This window comes from Prionailurus viverrinus, chromosome F1 (genome assembly GCF_022837055.1).
Source record: "Prionailurus viverrinus isolate Anna chromosome F1, UM_Priviv_1.0, whole genome shotgun sequence".
NCBI lineage: Eukaryota > Metazoa > Chordata > Mammalia > Carnivora > Felidae > Prionailurus > Prionailurus viverrinus.
The window spans coordinates 24987284-25000657 of record NC_062577.1 but is presented as its reverse complement, the minus strand read 5'-3'; the positions used below and the strand labels follow the sequence as shown (position 1 = coordinate 25000657).

The window sequence follows — 13374 nt, the reverse complement described above, 5'->3', positions numbered from 1 at the left end:
AGGAAGAGCAAGCTCCCTGTTCTCTTTTTATATGGTCACTAACACCATCATAAGGACTCTACCCTCATGAGCTCATCTAAACTTAATTACCTCTCCAAGACCTGGCCTGTAAATACAATCACATTGAAGTTTAGAGCTTGTGCAGGAGGCATGCAAACATTCAAGCCATAACAATCGTCTAGCTCTGTATTTCCTGGCATGGTTTGTCTCTGCTTGGCCTTTTTCTCAGGCAGGCTCAAAAGGGGCTGACAGTTATGAATGACTGTATTCTCCTGACCACATTTCCCTCTCCCCAGTAAAAACCACCCACCCTTTCTACATTTCAGCCACCCCTACACCATTCCCTTCTGACTCAAAGGAAGGAGTCCTCTAGCGGAATGACTTCTTCATTTGTCTTTTGAATTCTATCCCCGCCCAAGTATATGGGTCTATGACAGACATCTACCATGGTTTTTTGTTTTTTCGTTTTTTTTGTTTTTTTTCCTCTCTGCCCTGCATCCCTTCCTTGTCTGACTCCCCTTCCCTTTCCATGTGCTTTAGGATGTCAGTAATGGGACTCTGGCTTTCCAAGGAGGGCCCGTGACTCACAGAAGGCTAGTTGGAGTGTGTTTCAGGAATAAACAGGTGCACTGGAGGACAGTTTGTTGCATTCTTTTCCCTGGGACCCCAACTATAAGACCAGTATAAGCCTGGCTATGTCACACAGAGTAAGCCTGCCTTAGAACAAGGCTGAGGAGAGGCAAAAGAGGCCAGGAAACACCAAGCTAGAGCACTGTTATGGACCAGATGTTTGTGTCCCCCAAATTCCCATGTTAAAGCCCTAGCCCCTACGTGATGGTATCTGGAGGCAGGGCCTCAGGGAGGTGATTAAGTCTAGATGCGCTCATGAAGGTAAGGTCTTCATGATGGGATTAGTGCCTTATGAAAAGAGACCAGAGCCTGCTTTCTGTCCCTGCATGTGAGGATATACCAAGAAGGAGCCCCTGTGCAAGCCAGGAAGAGAGTTCTCACCAGACCCTGACGAGGCTGGAATGCTGATCTCAGACTTCTCAGCCTCCAGAACGGTAAGAAACAAGTGTTTATTGTTTAAACCACCCAGACTCTGGTATTTTGTTAGAGCAGCCTGGCCTAAGGTAAGTACTGGTAACATTGTTTTTAAATTTGGAGGTTTTTCAATTATGTGAGCCAAAAACTTCTCTTTTTGCTTCAGGGCGTTTGAGTTGGGTTGCTGTTGTTGGCCATCAAGAATTTTGGCCAGTCAAGGGGCACCTGGGTGGCTCAGTCAGTCAAGCGTTTGACTTCAGCTGATCATGGTCTCTTGGTTTGTGAGTTCGAACCCCACATCAGGCTCTGAGCTGCCTGGAGCCTGCTTTGGTTTTGTGTCTGCCTCTCCCCTACTTGTGCTCTGTCTCTTTCTCTCTCTCAAAAATAAATAAATATTGAAATATTAAAAAAAAATTTTTGACTAGTCTTCTTACTTCGTCAATCAGCTCACCTCCCCCCTCCAGTAACTTTGGTCTCTCCCCTCAAAACTAACTCCTTCCTCAAACTACACACACATTCCAGATTCTACCTGTGGAAAAAAACCTCTTTTTTGATTCTGTAGCCACTGCCTGCTCTCCCTGCTTGCCTTCATATCCTCTTTTCTAGAATGTCATAAATGGAATCATACATAGGTAGCCTTTTGTATGTGGCTTCTTTTACTTAGCATAATTATTTTGAGGTTCATTCATGTTATTGTGTGTTTCATTAGTTCATCCTTCTAATTGCTGAGTAGTATTCCATTGTTTCGTGGTACCATAATTTGTTTTTCCATTTCTCAGCTGATGGACATGTAGATTGTTTTCCATTTTTGACAATCATGAATAAACTGCTATAAACATTTGTATACAGGTCTGTGTGTGAACATAGGTTTTCATTTATCCCGGGTAAGTATGTAGGAGTAGGATTGCTGGGTCATATGGTAAATGTATGTTTAACATTATAAAAAAAATGCCACCCTGTTTTCCAAAATGGCTGTACTATTTCGCATTCCTACCAGCAATGTATGAGAGTTCAAGTTACTCGACATTCTTGTCAGTATTTGGTGTTATTAGGATTTGTTTTTTGGTTTGTTTGTTTGTTAGCTTTTGCCATTCTAATGGGTGTGCAGTGACATTTCATTGTGGTTTTACTTTGCATTTCCCTAATAATGAGATTGAGCATCTTTTCGTGGGCTTATATGCCATCTCTCACTCTCTCTCTCTCTCTTTAAAAAAAATGTTTATTTATCTTGAGAGAGAGACAGAGAGAAAGAATCCCAAGCAGGCTCTGTGCTGTCAGTGCAAAGCCCAATGTGGGCTCAGTCTCACGAACCGCAAGATTATGACCTGAGCCGAAATCAAGGGTTGGAGGCTTAACCAAACTGAGCCACCCAGACACCACCCCCCTCCACTTCTTTGTCTTTTTTTTTTTTAATCAAGAGAGCTTTTGCTCATATAAAAAAATGAGTTGTTTGTAGTCTTATTGCTTTGGGAGAATTTCTGGAAACAAGTCCTTTACAGATGTATTTTTGGCAAATATTTTGTTCTAATCTGTGCCTGTCTTTTAGTGGCATTTAAAGAGCAGCGTCTTAAATTTTGATGAAATCTAATCCACCAATTTCTTCTTTTATGGTTCATGCTTTTTATGTCCTAAGAAATCTTTGTCTAGCTAGTGGTTTTGTTTCTTAATTGAACTAAACTTATTTAATTCAAAACATTTTTAATTCTAAGTCTCTGCTTCTTTCTTTGTTGGAATTAAATTATCTTTTTAAAAAATAATAAAATGATAACAGTAAGAATAGATAGAAGTGTGTGTGTGTCTGTGTGTCTGTGTGTGCATGCACACACTTGTCTGGAAAAATAGAATTGATGGATGATTCTATGTTGGTGTCATAGGTCAGGTTCCCCAGGAAACAGACAGAAATTTGCATGTGAATACTGTCTCCTTGACCAAACTCTAGTCAGTCTCCTAAGGCTTCTTCTCAACTAGGCTTGACCTTGGACTTCAGTGTCTGTCCTTATCAAAACTTCATCCCCCAGTTTTAGCAAAAATCCTAAGTCAGTTTACAGAGAATCCTCCACCCTGGATATCTGATCACCCTCTATATCCAATCAAATTCTTCATCCCCTAGTCTCCCCTAGGAGATACTTCATCACCCTGGGCTGCCACCAGCAAGAATCTGGCCAACTCATTTTCGTCAGAATCCTCCCTCACCCCTGATGTTTCCTCTTCGTAATTTTCCATCCACTGACCCCCAACCCTGTTCCTTGCCTATAAATCCCCACTGCTTGTCCTTGTTGTATTTGGAATTGAGCCCAGTTCTATACCAAGACCTCTTTTCTTCTATTGCAATAGTTCCTGAATAAAATGTTTTTACTGCTTTACCTACTGCCCGGCTCTGGTTTTTCTTTGACAGATGCAAGAAGTTTATTGGGGAGTGCTACCAGGAACAATCCCTCTAAGAGATGGCATGAAACAGAACTAGCAGGGAGAGATGTTGAATTATGATGTAGTTGCAACAGAGGTCTCAGCTGATCCCACGGGGAGTTCTGGAGCCGGGATGGCCTTTACAGAACTGCCTGGAATAGAGGGAAGGGTCTGGACCTTGTGTTTCTCAGCCATCCCCCCCTATTCAATGAGATAAAGTGTGAAACTAATATAAAAAATGTGATATAGGAGTGAGAAAGATCAAGTATTTGAACTGTAGTAAGTCTTGGTGAGCCTGAGGCAATCTCTCTACAAGGAGAAATAAAACAAAACTAATTAGTCACTTGTGAAACCCTTTCCTTGGTTCTGTGACCTCTGCAACCCAGCAGTCTTGTATCCTGGCAACAGTTTCTGGGCTTTATCCCTGGTTTGCATCATCTCCCTCCCCGCCCCCCCCTCCCCCCCCCCCCCCCCCGCCCCGGACGTAAAGACATCCTTTGGTACCTGTTCCATTGTTTCTTGCCCTCATTTAAAAAGGAACAACTGTTTTGTCTGAGTGCAAATTGTTGCCCTTTGTGGCTGGCAGATCTGGATGGTAAAGAAACTGCAGAGGCAAAAGATCTCCATGCCCAGTAGTGAATCCTAGGGGATGTGAACAAGGCTTCATATGAGAAGTTTAATAAAGGGTAAGTCTTGAGGATATATGGGAAATGATGTTTTGCTGACTTTACATGCTTGGACATCACCCATGCGTCATGATGCCCTCTGCCCCACTCCTCAAATTGCTGTCAATCTAAGCAGAAAAGGCAGACAAAAGCTCAAAGTCACCACCAGCCAGCTTTGCACACAGATAAACCTAAGGATCTAGTGGAGTGAGAGGGGTTCTTCCTTCCCCAGGGTGGTCCTCCTGGTCCCTTTAGTAAAACAATGCTCCTGGGAGTTGGAACCGTCAGGAGAGATGACATCTATCTGCTATCATATTTCTAATCTGACCCTCTCAAAATGAAGAAAATAGCCTAGGAACATTCGACTAGCTTGTGGCAAAGCCAAAATTAGCGTCAGATGTCCTGTCTTTCAAGTCAACTGAGCCACAGACCCTTAGCTATCCTTGCTTCTCCTGTCTCCTCCACCTGCCACATGCACTTAGTCGTTAAGTTATTTTGACTTAAAATTAGCTCTCGGCCTGGTCCCCCTCTCCCTAGTCATCAGTATGACTTCTTTTGCTTAGATTCCACCTACTCTCCTGGGCACTTGCAGCAGCTTAATAACTGATCTCTCTGCCTTGCTTTCTTCCATTGCCAGCCCATTCTGTGCACAGCAGCTGGAGTCATGGTGTTTCTTTTCTTTCCTTTTCTTTTTTAAGTTTATTTATTTTGAGAGAGGGAGGGAAGGTCAGAGAGAGAGGGAAAGAGAGAGTCCCAAGCAGGTTCTGTGCCATCAGTGCAACGCCCAACGCAGGACTGGATCTCACAAACCATGAGATCATGACCTGAGCCCAAATTAAAAGTTGGACACTTAACCGACTGAGTCACCCAGGTGCTCCCGGAGTCATGGTTTTCAAGCACAAATTTGGCAACTCATTCCCCTGCGTAAACCTTTCCACTGCTCCCATCTCTTTTCATGATTAAGGTCCAAACTCCTTAGCCATATATTCAGATGTCATCCTTGGCACTGACAGCTTTGGTACAAATTTGGCTGCAAGCAAAATTCACAGTGGCTTTAACCATAGGATGTTCCTAAAATAGGTAGTCTTACAATTGGTCTGGTGACTCTGTGATGTTGTTGGAGACTCCAACACTTCTGTCCTTTCTCTTCTATCCTCACTGGGTGGTTGTCATATGCAGGCTTTCATCAGGGTCACAATATGCTTATGTGCACATCCTTGTATGATAACATCCAAATCACAAAGGAAGGGAGGGAGGAAAAAGGGAATTCCTCCTGTTACACAATTTTTTTTTTTAAATTTTATTCGAGGAAGACAGACAGTGCGAGTGGGGAGGAACAGAGAGAGAGGGAGAGAGAATCCCATGCAGGCTCCATACTGCCAGCACAGAGCCCGATGCAGAGCTCGAACCCACGGAAACCGCAAGATCATGACCTGAGCCGAAACCAAGAGCCAGGAGCTTAACCGACTGAGCCACCCAGGCACCCCTTGTTAAATCAAAGATGAAACTCTTACCTCAATGCCTTCCACCAGACTTCTATTTTTTTTTTTTTTTTTTAGCCAGAACTGAGTGCCATACCCAGCTTTAGACCAAGCATTTTTATCAAAGATAAAAGGGGGTTTCCTAGATTGGCTTAGCCCAATTGTGATTTATGGCCTGGCCCTGGGCACCTTTCACCTGAACAAAATCAAAGTTCTGTTCTCAAGAAGGAGAAATGGCTCATGGGCTGGCAACCCACAGTGGGTACCCCAACCTACAAGGCCCTCGTGAGCTAGCCTCTACTTATCCCTGTACATTTTCTGACCCTCTCCTTCATAGTAGCTTTTTACTCTAGTCTTCTGGAACCACTCACACTTCCCAGAACAGTCCTCCATGACTTCATGGAGCCAGTCATACCTCCTAGAATGGTCCTTTTCCCCCTGCCCAAAATAACCTTTTCCCCTTGATAATCTTATGAATACTCAACCTTCTTATAGAACTCAACTGAAGTGTTACTGGCTCTGTACAATCTTTCCTGACCCTCCAAAGCAGGGTCAGTCACTCTTGACCTTTCCTGTTTCCCGTTTCAGGCGATGCCTGGTACATTGTAGTTGCTCAATAAATATTTGTTGAGAATCTTTGCATCGTTCAAGTGTGCTGCATATTTTGATCTGTCAGGTTATTATCACTGTTTACATTTTAGTTAATATCATTACTTTCATCACAGAGCCATGTGATGGTTAATTTTATGTATCAACTTGATTGGGACACAGGATGCCCAGATATTTGGTTAAACATTATTTGTGGGTGTTTTTGGATGAGACTAGCATTTGCATCAGTCGGTTGAGTAAAATGGATTGCCTTCCCCAATGTAGGTGGGCTTTATCCACTCTTTTGAGCACTTGACTAGCACAAAAATGCTGAAGAAGGAAGAATTCACCCTTAGCCTGACTACTTGAGCGGGGGCATTGGCTTTCTCTTGTACCTGCAGCCAGACTTCCACGGTTCTCAGGCCTTCAGGTTTGGATTAGAACTACACACCAGTTTTCCTGTGTCTCCAGTTTGCAGATGGCAATCGGTGGGACTTCTCAGCTCCATAATTATGGGACCCAATTCCTTGTTTATCTTTCTTTCTATCTATCTATCTTTTCTGTTTCTCTGGAGAACCCTGTCTAATGGAAGACAGTTAATAAATTCTTTACTATAGAAAAATGTTTCTAAATTGTGGGATCAAGTTGCTGATAGGGAATATGATTTTGAGGGAGCTAAAATATCCCAACTTGATGCTTAGTCTCCTATTATTCATAAGATGAGAACATTATTATTCATAACATTCTATTTAATGGTGTCTATGATAAATAATTCTCTTTCACTCCTGTGTATCTTGCATACTTTTTTTTCTGTCAGACAGATTATCTTATGCATGTTCTGCAGAGATAGGGACACTTAGAAATGCTCATTTGTATTGGGGCTAATACAAACTGGGGTGTGTGTGCAGAAAAATTATTGAAATGCACCTATGAGATAAAGGGTGACAGGGTGAGTGAAAATGAAAGAGAAAGTGATAAAATGTTAGTGCAACTTATTCTAGAGCGTGGGGAAAAAATTCACAGTAATTTCAGGTGGTACAGGTACTTAGCCTAAATAACATGTACATAGAAGCAGCCTATTTCCATAAGTCATCAGGCTCAGGAAGTGGTATTCTACCTTCCCTGGAGCTCTGTGCTCTGACCTGTATGACGGTGGCTTAGAGCATTCCAGCAAAGCAGGGGGAGGGGGGCACAAATCTTTGGCATTCTGCTGCTGACAGGTATTGGCTAGTGAATAAAGAGAAGCAGGGAATGTCCATACAGCCACAGAATGAGACTTTGAGGAGGAAACTACTCATATCAAAACAATGAGACTTTTGGGGGTATATATGCTTACAAGGAGGAAAACAAGGGCTCTAAGTTAAGGAAGAGAAGAAAAGAGAAAAGATGGAAAGAAGGACAAAAGGAAGGGAAGGAATGAAGAAAGAAAGGAAAGGGGGAAGGGAGGGAGTTGAAGCCTGGAGGGTTAAGTAGGGCATCTGAGGTTGTTTGGACTGTTGCTTCCAGGAATCTCTGCTTAATTTCTTTGAACTATGACTCAGGTCTTTACCCAAGAGCATGTCTGTCCATGTTCTGACAGAACTTGAAATTGTTTACCCCATATTCAGCTCCGGTGGCTTCTCCATTCTCTGTATCTAGTCATCTCCTTTGCAGGCAAGAATCACGGATGACCAAGGTGCACACCTGACAGGAGCAGAGTTTTGATTCTACTGTCATCTGTAGTCATTCCTCAGCCCCAGCCCCAGCCTTGGGCTACTTACACTGCCTTTTGGCCACCACTGTCCTGTGGTCCTTGGTTCCCTCGGAATATCTGCAGCTGGGGGCTAGCATCTGGGGCTATGTGTGCAGAAGAGGAGGATGGGGTTACATGCAGTTCTTGCTGTTTAACAAGCACGTGTCTGGCCATTTCTGCCAAATAGCTTTCTTCTAAAACATCAGATTGGACCTTCTTGAGGGTGGCTACCAGGCACAGCCAGAGCACCGACACTGAAGGAAGATGGTTGGATGTTCAGTCCTGCAGTCTCTTTCGGGTGCGGCCATCTTTCTGTTGCTCCCCCCAGCTGCCCAGTGGCCTCCACTATCTTTATGGGCCACTGTCATAAAATCTGCCCTCAGCAGTGGAGCTAATGAACTCAATCACACAGTCACTATGGCTAAGTAAGGAACTTCTCTCTAAAGATCTTAAAACAAAGGGAAGAGTGCTATTTTTGACATCTAGAGCTTTCTGTACCAAAGAACGAGAGGTGTTTTAGAGGATAGGAAAGCCTTCTTGGGACTTCTAATCATACCTCATGGGACTTAGCGTGCCATGAAGACTGGCTCTTTACCATGCCTGACAAAATTTGTTCGATATTCAAAGTAAGTATGAAGCTCCTCTTTTCTGAGCCAAACTTCATATGAAGCACAACCAACCTAACCTTCATTGAGCACTTGCTGTGACCAGGTTATTTTGCTAAGCATTCTACGATACACATTTCCCCTTCTGTCTGAAAGTTCATTTTATGCCACTTCACCTTTACAGAAGACCTACCTTAGTACATCTTTTTAATAACAGGAAGAAATTTAAAGATAATTTTTCCTTTTACAAAATGGTAATTGCTTCTTTGCTTTAGGTCATTTCAGCTATGAAAGTTTTCATAGGAATGCTCTACTTTCACATAGTGGGAGAAACCTGTACATTATTTTCTTCTCAAATTTAGGCAGTTTCATTTAAGATCCTCTTGATTTACCCGAACCAATCAGGTATAAGTGCAAAGGGCATTTACCGGCTCACAAGACAGGTATAGGGGCTGACTTCAGACATGACTGTATTCTAACAATGTTATCAGGACCTTGTCTCCCTCCATCTCCTGGATTGGCTCCACCTTCCTTTGCGTGTTGCCTTTGTTCTCAGATTCTATGTTGGGGCAGGTGACTGGGCAGCTCCAGCCAGATGATCTTCCAGTGTCTATTCTCAGTGGGAAACAGAGAGCTTCCTCCTGAGTGCTCAGATGCACTCTAATGAGATGGGGTCACATGCTCATCCCTGAACTGGTCTCCTGGCCAGGGGCCTCATAGAGTCTCTCCTGAGTCATGTTCTGCATTCCTGGAGTGAGGTAATGGAGACCCCAACCAGACCAGAGGGATACAGAGTAGGAGAAGAGGATCCCCAAGTAGGTATTGGGGAAATAGATACTCAGTAGGCACCAAGACATTTTCTTACTGGGAGTGTCAGTATCCCAGCTTAATAGATGAGGAAACAGTGGCTTGGAGGGTTTAAGTAACTTACCCAAGGTCACTGCTAAGTAATTGGCAAGCAGAGACTTGAATCCTATCGTTAACAAGCCATATTTGTTGTTCCATTTATTCAGAGGAAATTTTTGCTCTCTAAATAAGTAAAAACAAGACTGTATATCTAGATTAAGAGAATTAATGTCAAATTTTCCATAATGAAAATCATCCCTAACTTGCCCTACAGATTTATCTCAAGGGACAGACTAGAAGCCCTCTAAGGAGGCATAACTCTCTTTCCAATATGCCATTGGCCAAGTTCTGCTACCAAGGGAAAGGAAGCGAGTGTGAGTATTTATTAAAGACACAGCACTTACTTCTGACATCATCATCAGAATGATCTGAACCAAAAACCCTGCTGGCTTTAAGAAAATCAACATGTTAAGTGAATTCTTGATATACTTTTTACTTACCTAAACACTTCAGATGAACCCAGCTACCTCCTGGAATGATTTTGAAATAGTCATCCAGGAGGTATGGTCATTATTGATTTTGTTCTAAATTCTTAACCACAAGTGGCTATACAGTCAGTTATTAATGGCCTTATCATATTGACACAAGGCCATGAACTAACCGAGATAGAGGAAGCCATGTGTGCACTACAGGACAGAACACTCAATTTACCATCAGCAGAGTCCTAGATCCAGCACTAATTAACTCTATAACCTCAGACAAATCACCTCAACTTGCTGCTACTCACTTTCTTCATCTGTAAAATCTTTAAAATGATGGTTATACTTCCTTTATAGGTTTTTATGAAATTCAGATGATATAGTGTGTTTTAAAATTCCAGAATATCTGCAAACTTTCAGTATCTCATAACTATGAAGTATTGTAATCCTTCCCATCCAAGGAACTGAGAACTCCATGGCTGCCTATTCATATTAATAGCCAAGAGAACCAAGAGGCAGACAAGTCCCAATAAAGTTGGAAATAAAGTCTGCAACTCTAGCGCCTGATTCTGGATTAATAATGGACTATTAATGGACTGCCTAATAACAGAAGTAATGGCTTGCTGCAAAACAAAACAGAAGAAAGCAAAACCAAAAGAACAACTGTGTTTCATTAGATTGAAATGCAAAAAGAGCTTGAGAAAACCATGGCACCAAGTTCTGAGGCAAAATTGGAAGTTACCCAAACTGTGTGATCCAACCTTCTCAGCACGTGTGATTTCTAAATCTTTTACTCTAGTCCCAAAGTTTTCTTAAGATCCTCACATCCCACCTTTGTCACTCCACATATGATCAAATCTTCTTGGCAGAGAACAGGGCTCAGGAGAAAGACCCACAAGTCAGAAACCTAATAAGTAATTTTAGGGGCACCTGGGTAGCTCAGTTGGTTAAGCGTCCCACTTTGGCTCAGGTCATGATCTCATGGTTCATGAGATTGAGCCCTGCGTAGGGCTCTGTGCTGACAGCTCAGAGCCTGGAGCCTGCTTCGGATACTTTTCTCTCTGTGCCCCTCCCCTGCTTGTGCTCTGTCTCTCTCTGTCTCTCAAAAATGAATAAACATTAAAAAATTTTTAGAAATCTAGTGAGTAATTTTACCAAGACCAAATTAGAACAGAGCAACAAGCTATGCCAAGGACAGGGTCTTTCACATTTCAAGGTCTAGTTCAGGTAAAAGTGGTCACTGTTTAGGCAAGTTGGTGGCCAGCCTGCAGCTGGGCAGAAGATAAACTGCATCAACACTGGGGAGTCACCATCCTTCCAAAGCTTTTCCTGGTATTCCCTGCCTCACTTCAGCAAGGCATAAAGAACTTAACTCCTGTGATCATCTTTAGTAAGATGACCAAAGACTATGCTTCCTAACCTCTTCTGACTTTCTTCACTAAACATTGACTGAGCACCAACCATGATTTGCATGATGGAAGGTTTGTTTATAGGATGGGAAACAGAGTGCTTACGGGTTACCTGGTCATAAGCACTGGACATACCAACTCGACAGCCCAATCTCTGGCCTAAGGAAACTCTTCAGCTGAGGCTTTTTAAAAATTTTTTTTTTTGAGGCTTTTTTAGATCGCAGAGGTGAAGGGTGGATGGGAGACAGGCCTTCAGACAAGGATGAGGGTGAGGGATATCTAGGCCAAAAGAACAACATGAGCTGAGGACAAACACAGGACGCCATGATGCATTTAGAATCTTTATGTCCAGGGGCACCTAACTGGCTCAGTTGGTATAGCACGTGACTCTTGATCTCAGTGTCATGAGTTCAAGCCCCACCATGGGCTTGGAGCCTACTTACAAAACATAATAATAATTAATGTAAGTAAGCAAATAAATAAATAGAATCTTTATGTCCATATGGCTGGACTACAGGATATGTGTGGCTGAGAGGTGGCTGGGAGAGGATGCTAGATAGTAAAAAGCCTTATAAACCATGTTTAAAAATTAACTGAGGACAGTGCAAAGACATTCAAGAGTTTTAAGCACAGAAAGAAAATGATTAGATATACATTTAAATAATAACAAGAAGGGGCATATGGATGGCTCAGTTAGTGAAGCGTCCAACTCTTGATTTTGGCTCAGGTCATGATCCCAGGGTCGAGGGATCAAGCCCCATGTTGGGCTGTGCACTGATAGCACAGAGCCTGCTTGGGATTCTCTCCCTCCTTCTCTCTCTGCCCCTCCCTTGCTCATGCTGTCTCTCAAAATGAATAAATAAAAAATAAATTAAAAAAATAAAGAATAAGCAATATGTGTTCCAAGTGAAATTTGGAAAATCAGAAAAGCACAAAAATCATATAATTGATGTATTGAATGTTCTGGACACACCATGGCTCTAGGAAGAAACAACTTTTTATTCTTTCTCTTGCTGCTCTAGAAAACTCATTCTAGAACGAATTCTTAGTTTTTTCTGATCCTATTCAGTCACAAGAATGCTCTCCATCGAGTGCTGTAAAATCTTATCAAGTCTAGTATTACATACTCAGTCTTTTACTCACTTGCAAACGTCTCTCATTCCTCTAGACAGGCTTGCTTCAATCTTGGAAGCTGAAGTGCAGAAGGAAGTCGTGGTTAGCTTTTCTGCTTGCTGCTCACCAAGTTGCTCTTTCCTCAGGCCCCTGAGGAAAGAGTAGGTGCAAATGGTTCCCACTTGTGTGACTGACACTGTCGTCATCTGGTATGGCATATGTACCTCGGAGATCCATCTACTAGGGACCTCTGGCTAGAGTGCCCTTCTGCCAGATCTCTTCACCCTTTAAGTGGTTCTCTTGGGTGGCATCCCTCACACCACTCACAGGTGGCCCAGGAATGAGTGCCCCCTCCATTCCATGGCGCACTCATCTAAGGAAGTGCAGTGCCCTGCCACAGAACCTTCTCTCTTCATTCTGCTGCAAGGCAGTCCCCTCCAACTAGCTTTTCACCTTCAGCCTTCTTGTGGTGAAAGTCAGCCACCATCCCCTATGTCCCTCAAACTCCAGAAGACACAGGTCAAGATTTCCAAATAGTTCTTGTGAAGAACTTAGGTTAAGGTGAGAGCATATGGCAGAGTAGAGATGGCAGAGTAGAGATGCGATGGGTTGTGGAACACAGCACTCATACGACTCACTAGAAAGAAGCCCTTGCCCCTACAGAATGTTTCTGGCCTCTCTTCCATAGAAGGTGGGAAGTGGGCTAATATTGGCAGGGCCATTTCCCAATACCTTTGCATGCCCTCCATAGCTAGGGGGTCTAGCATTTCCTTTTAGAATGTGCCAACCTACAGGGAGCCTGGGTGGCAGTTAGGTGTCCAGCTTCAGCTCAGGTCATGATGTCACAATTCATGAGTTCAAGCCCCATGTTGTGCTCTGTGCTGAAAGCTCAGAGCCTGAAGCTTGCCTCAGATTCTGTGTCTACCTCTCTCTCTACCCCTTGCCTGCTCATACTCTGTCTTTCTCTCTCAAAAGTAAATAAGCATTAAAAAAAAAAAAAGAATGT

General features: G+C 43.0%; 1 long non-coding RNA gene across 3 annotated transcripts in view; it reads right to left on the bottom strand.

Moving 5' to 3' along the window:
- Window positions 1–13163, bottom strand: part of LOC125155435 (uncharacterized) — a 69509-nt gene extending 56346 nt beyond the window's left edge. For all 3 annotated transcript variants that reach the window (XR_007148215.1, XR_007148216.1, XR_007148217.1), the window contains exons 1-2: window positions 13101–13163; window positions 12399–12518 (exon numbers count right to left, since the gene is read on the bottom strand). This is a non-coding gene — a long non-coding RNA (uncharacterized LOC125155435). The remainder of the gene's footprint in view (window positions 1–12398; window positions 12519–13100) is intronic.
- Window positions 13164–13374: the final 211 nt, after the last annotated feature.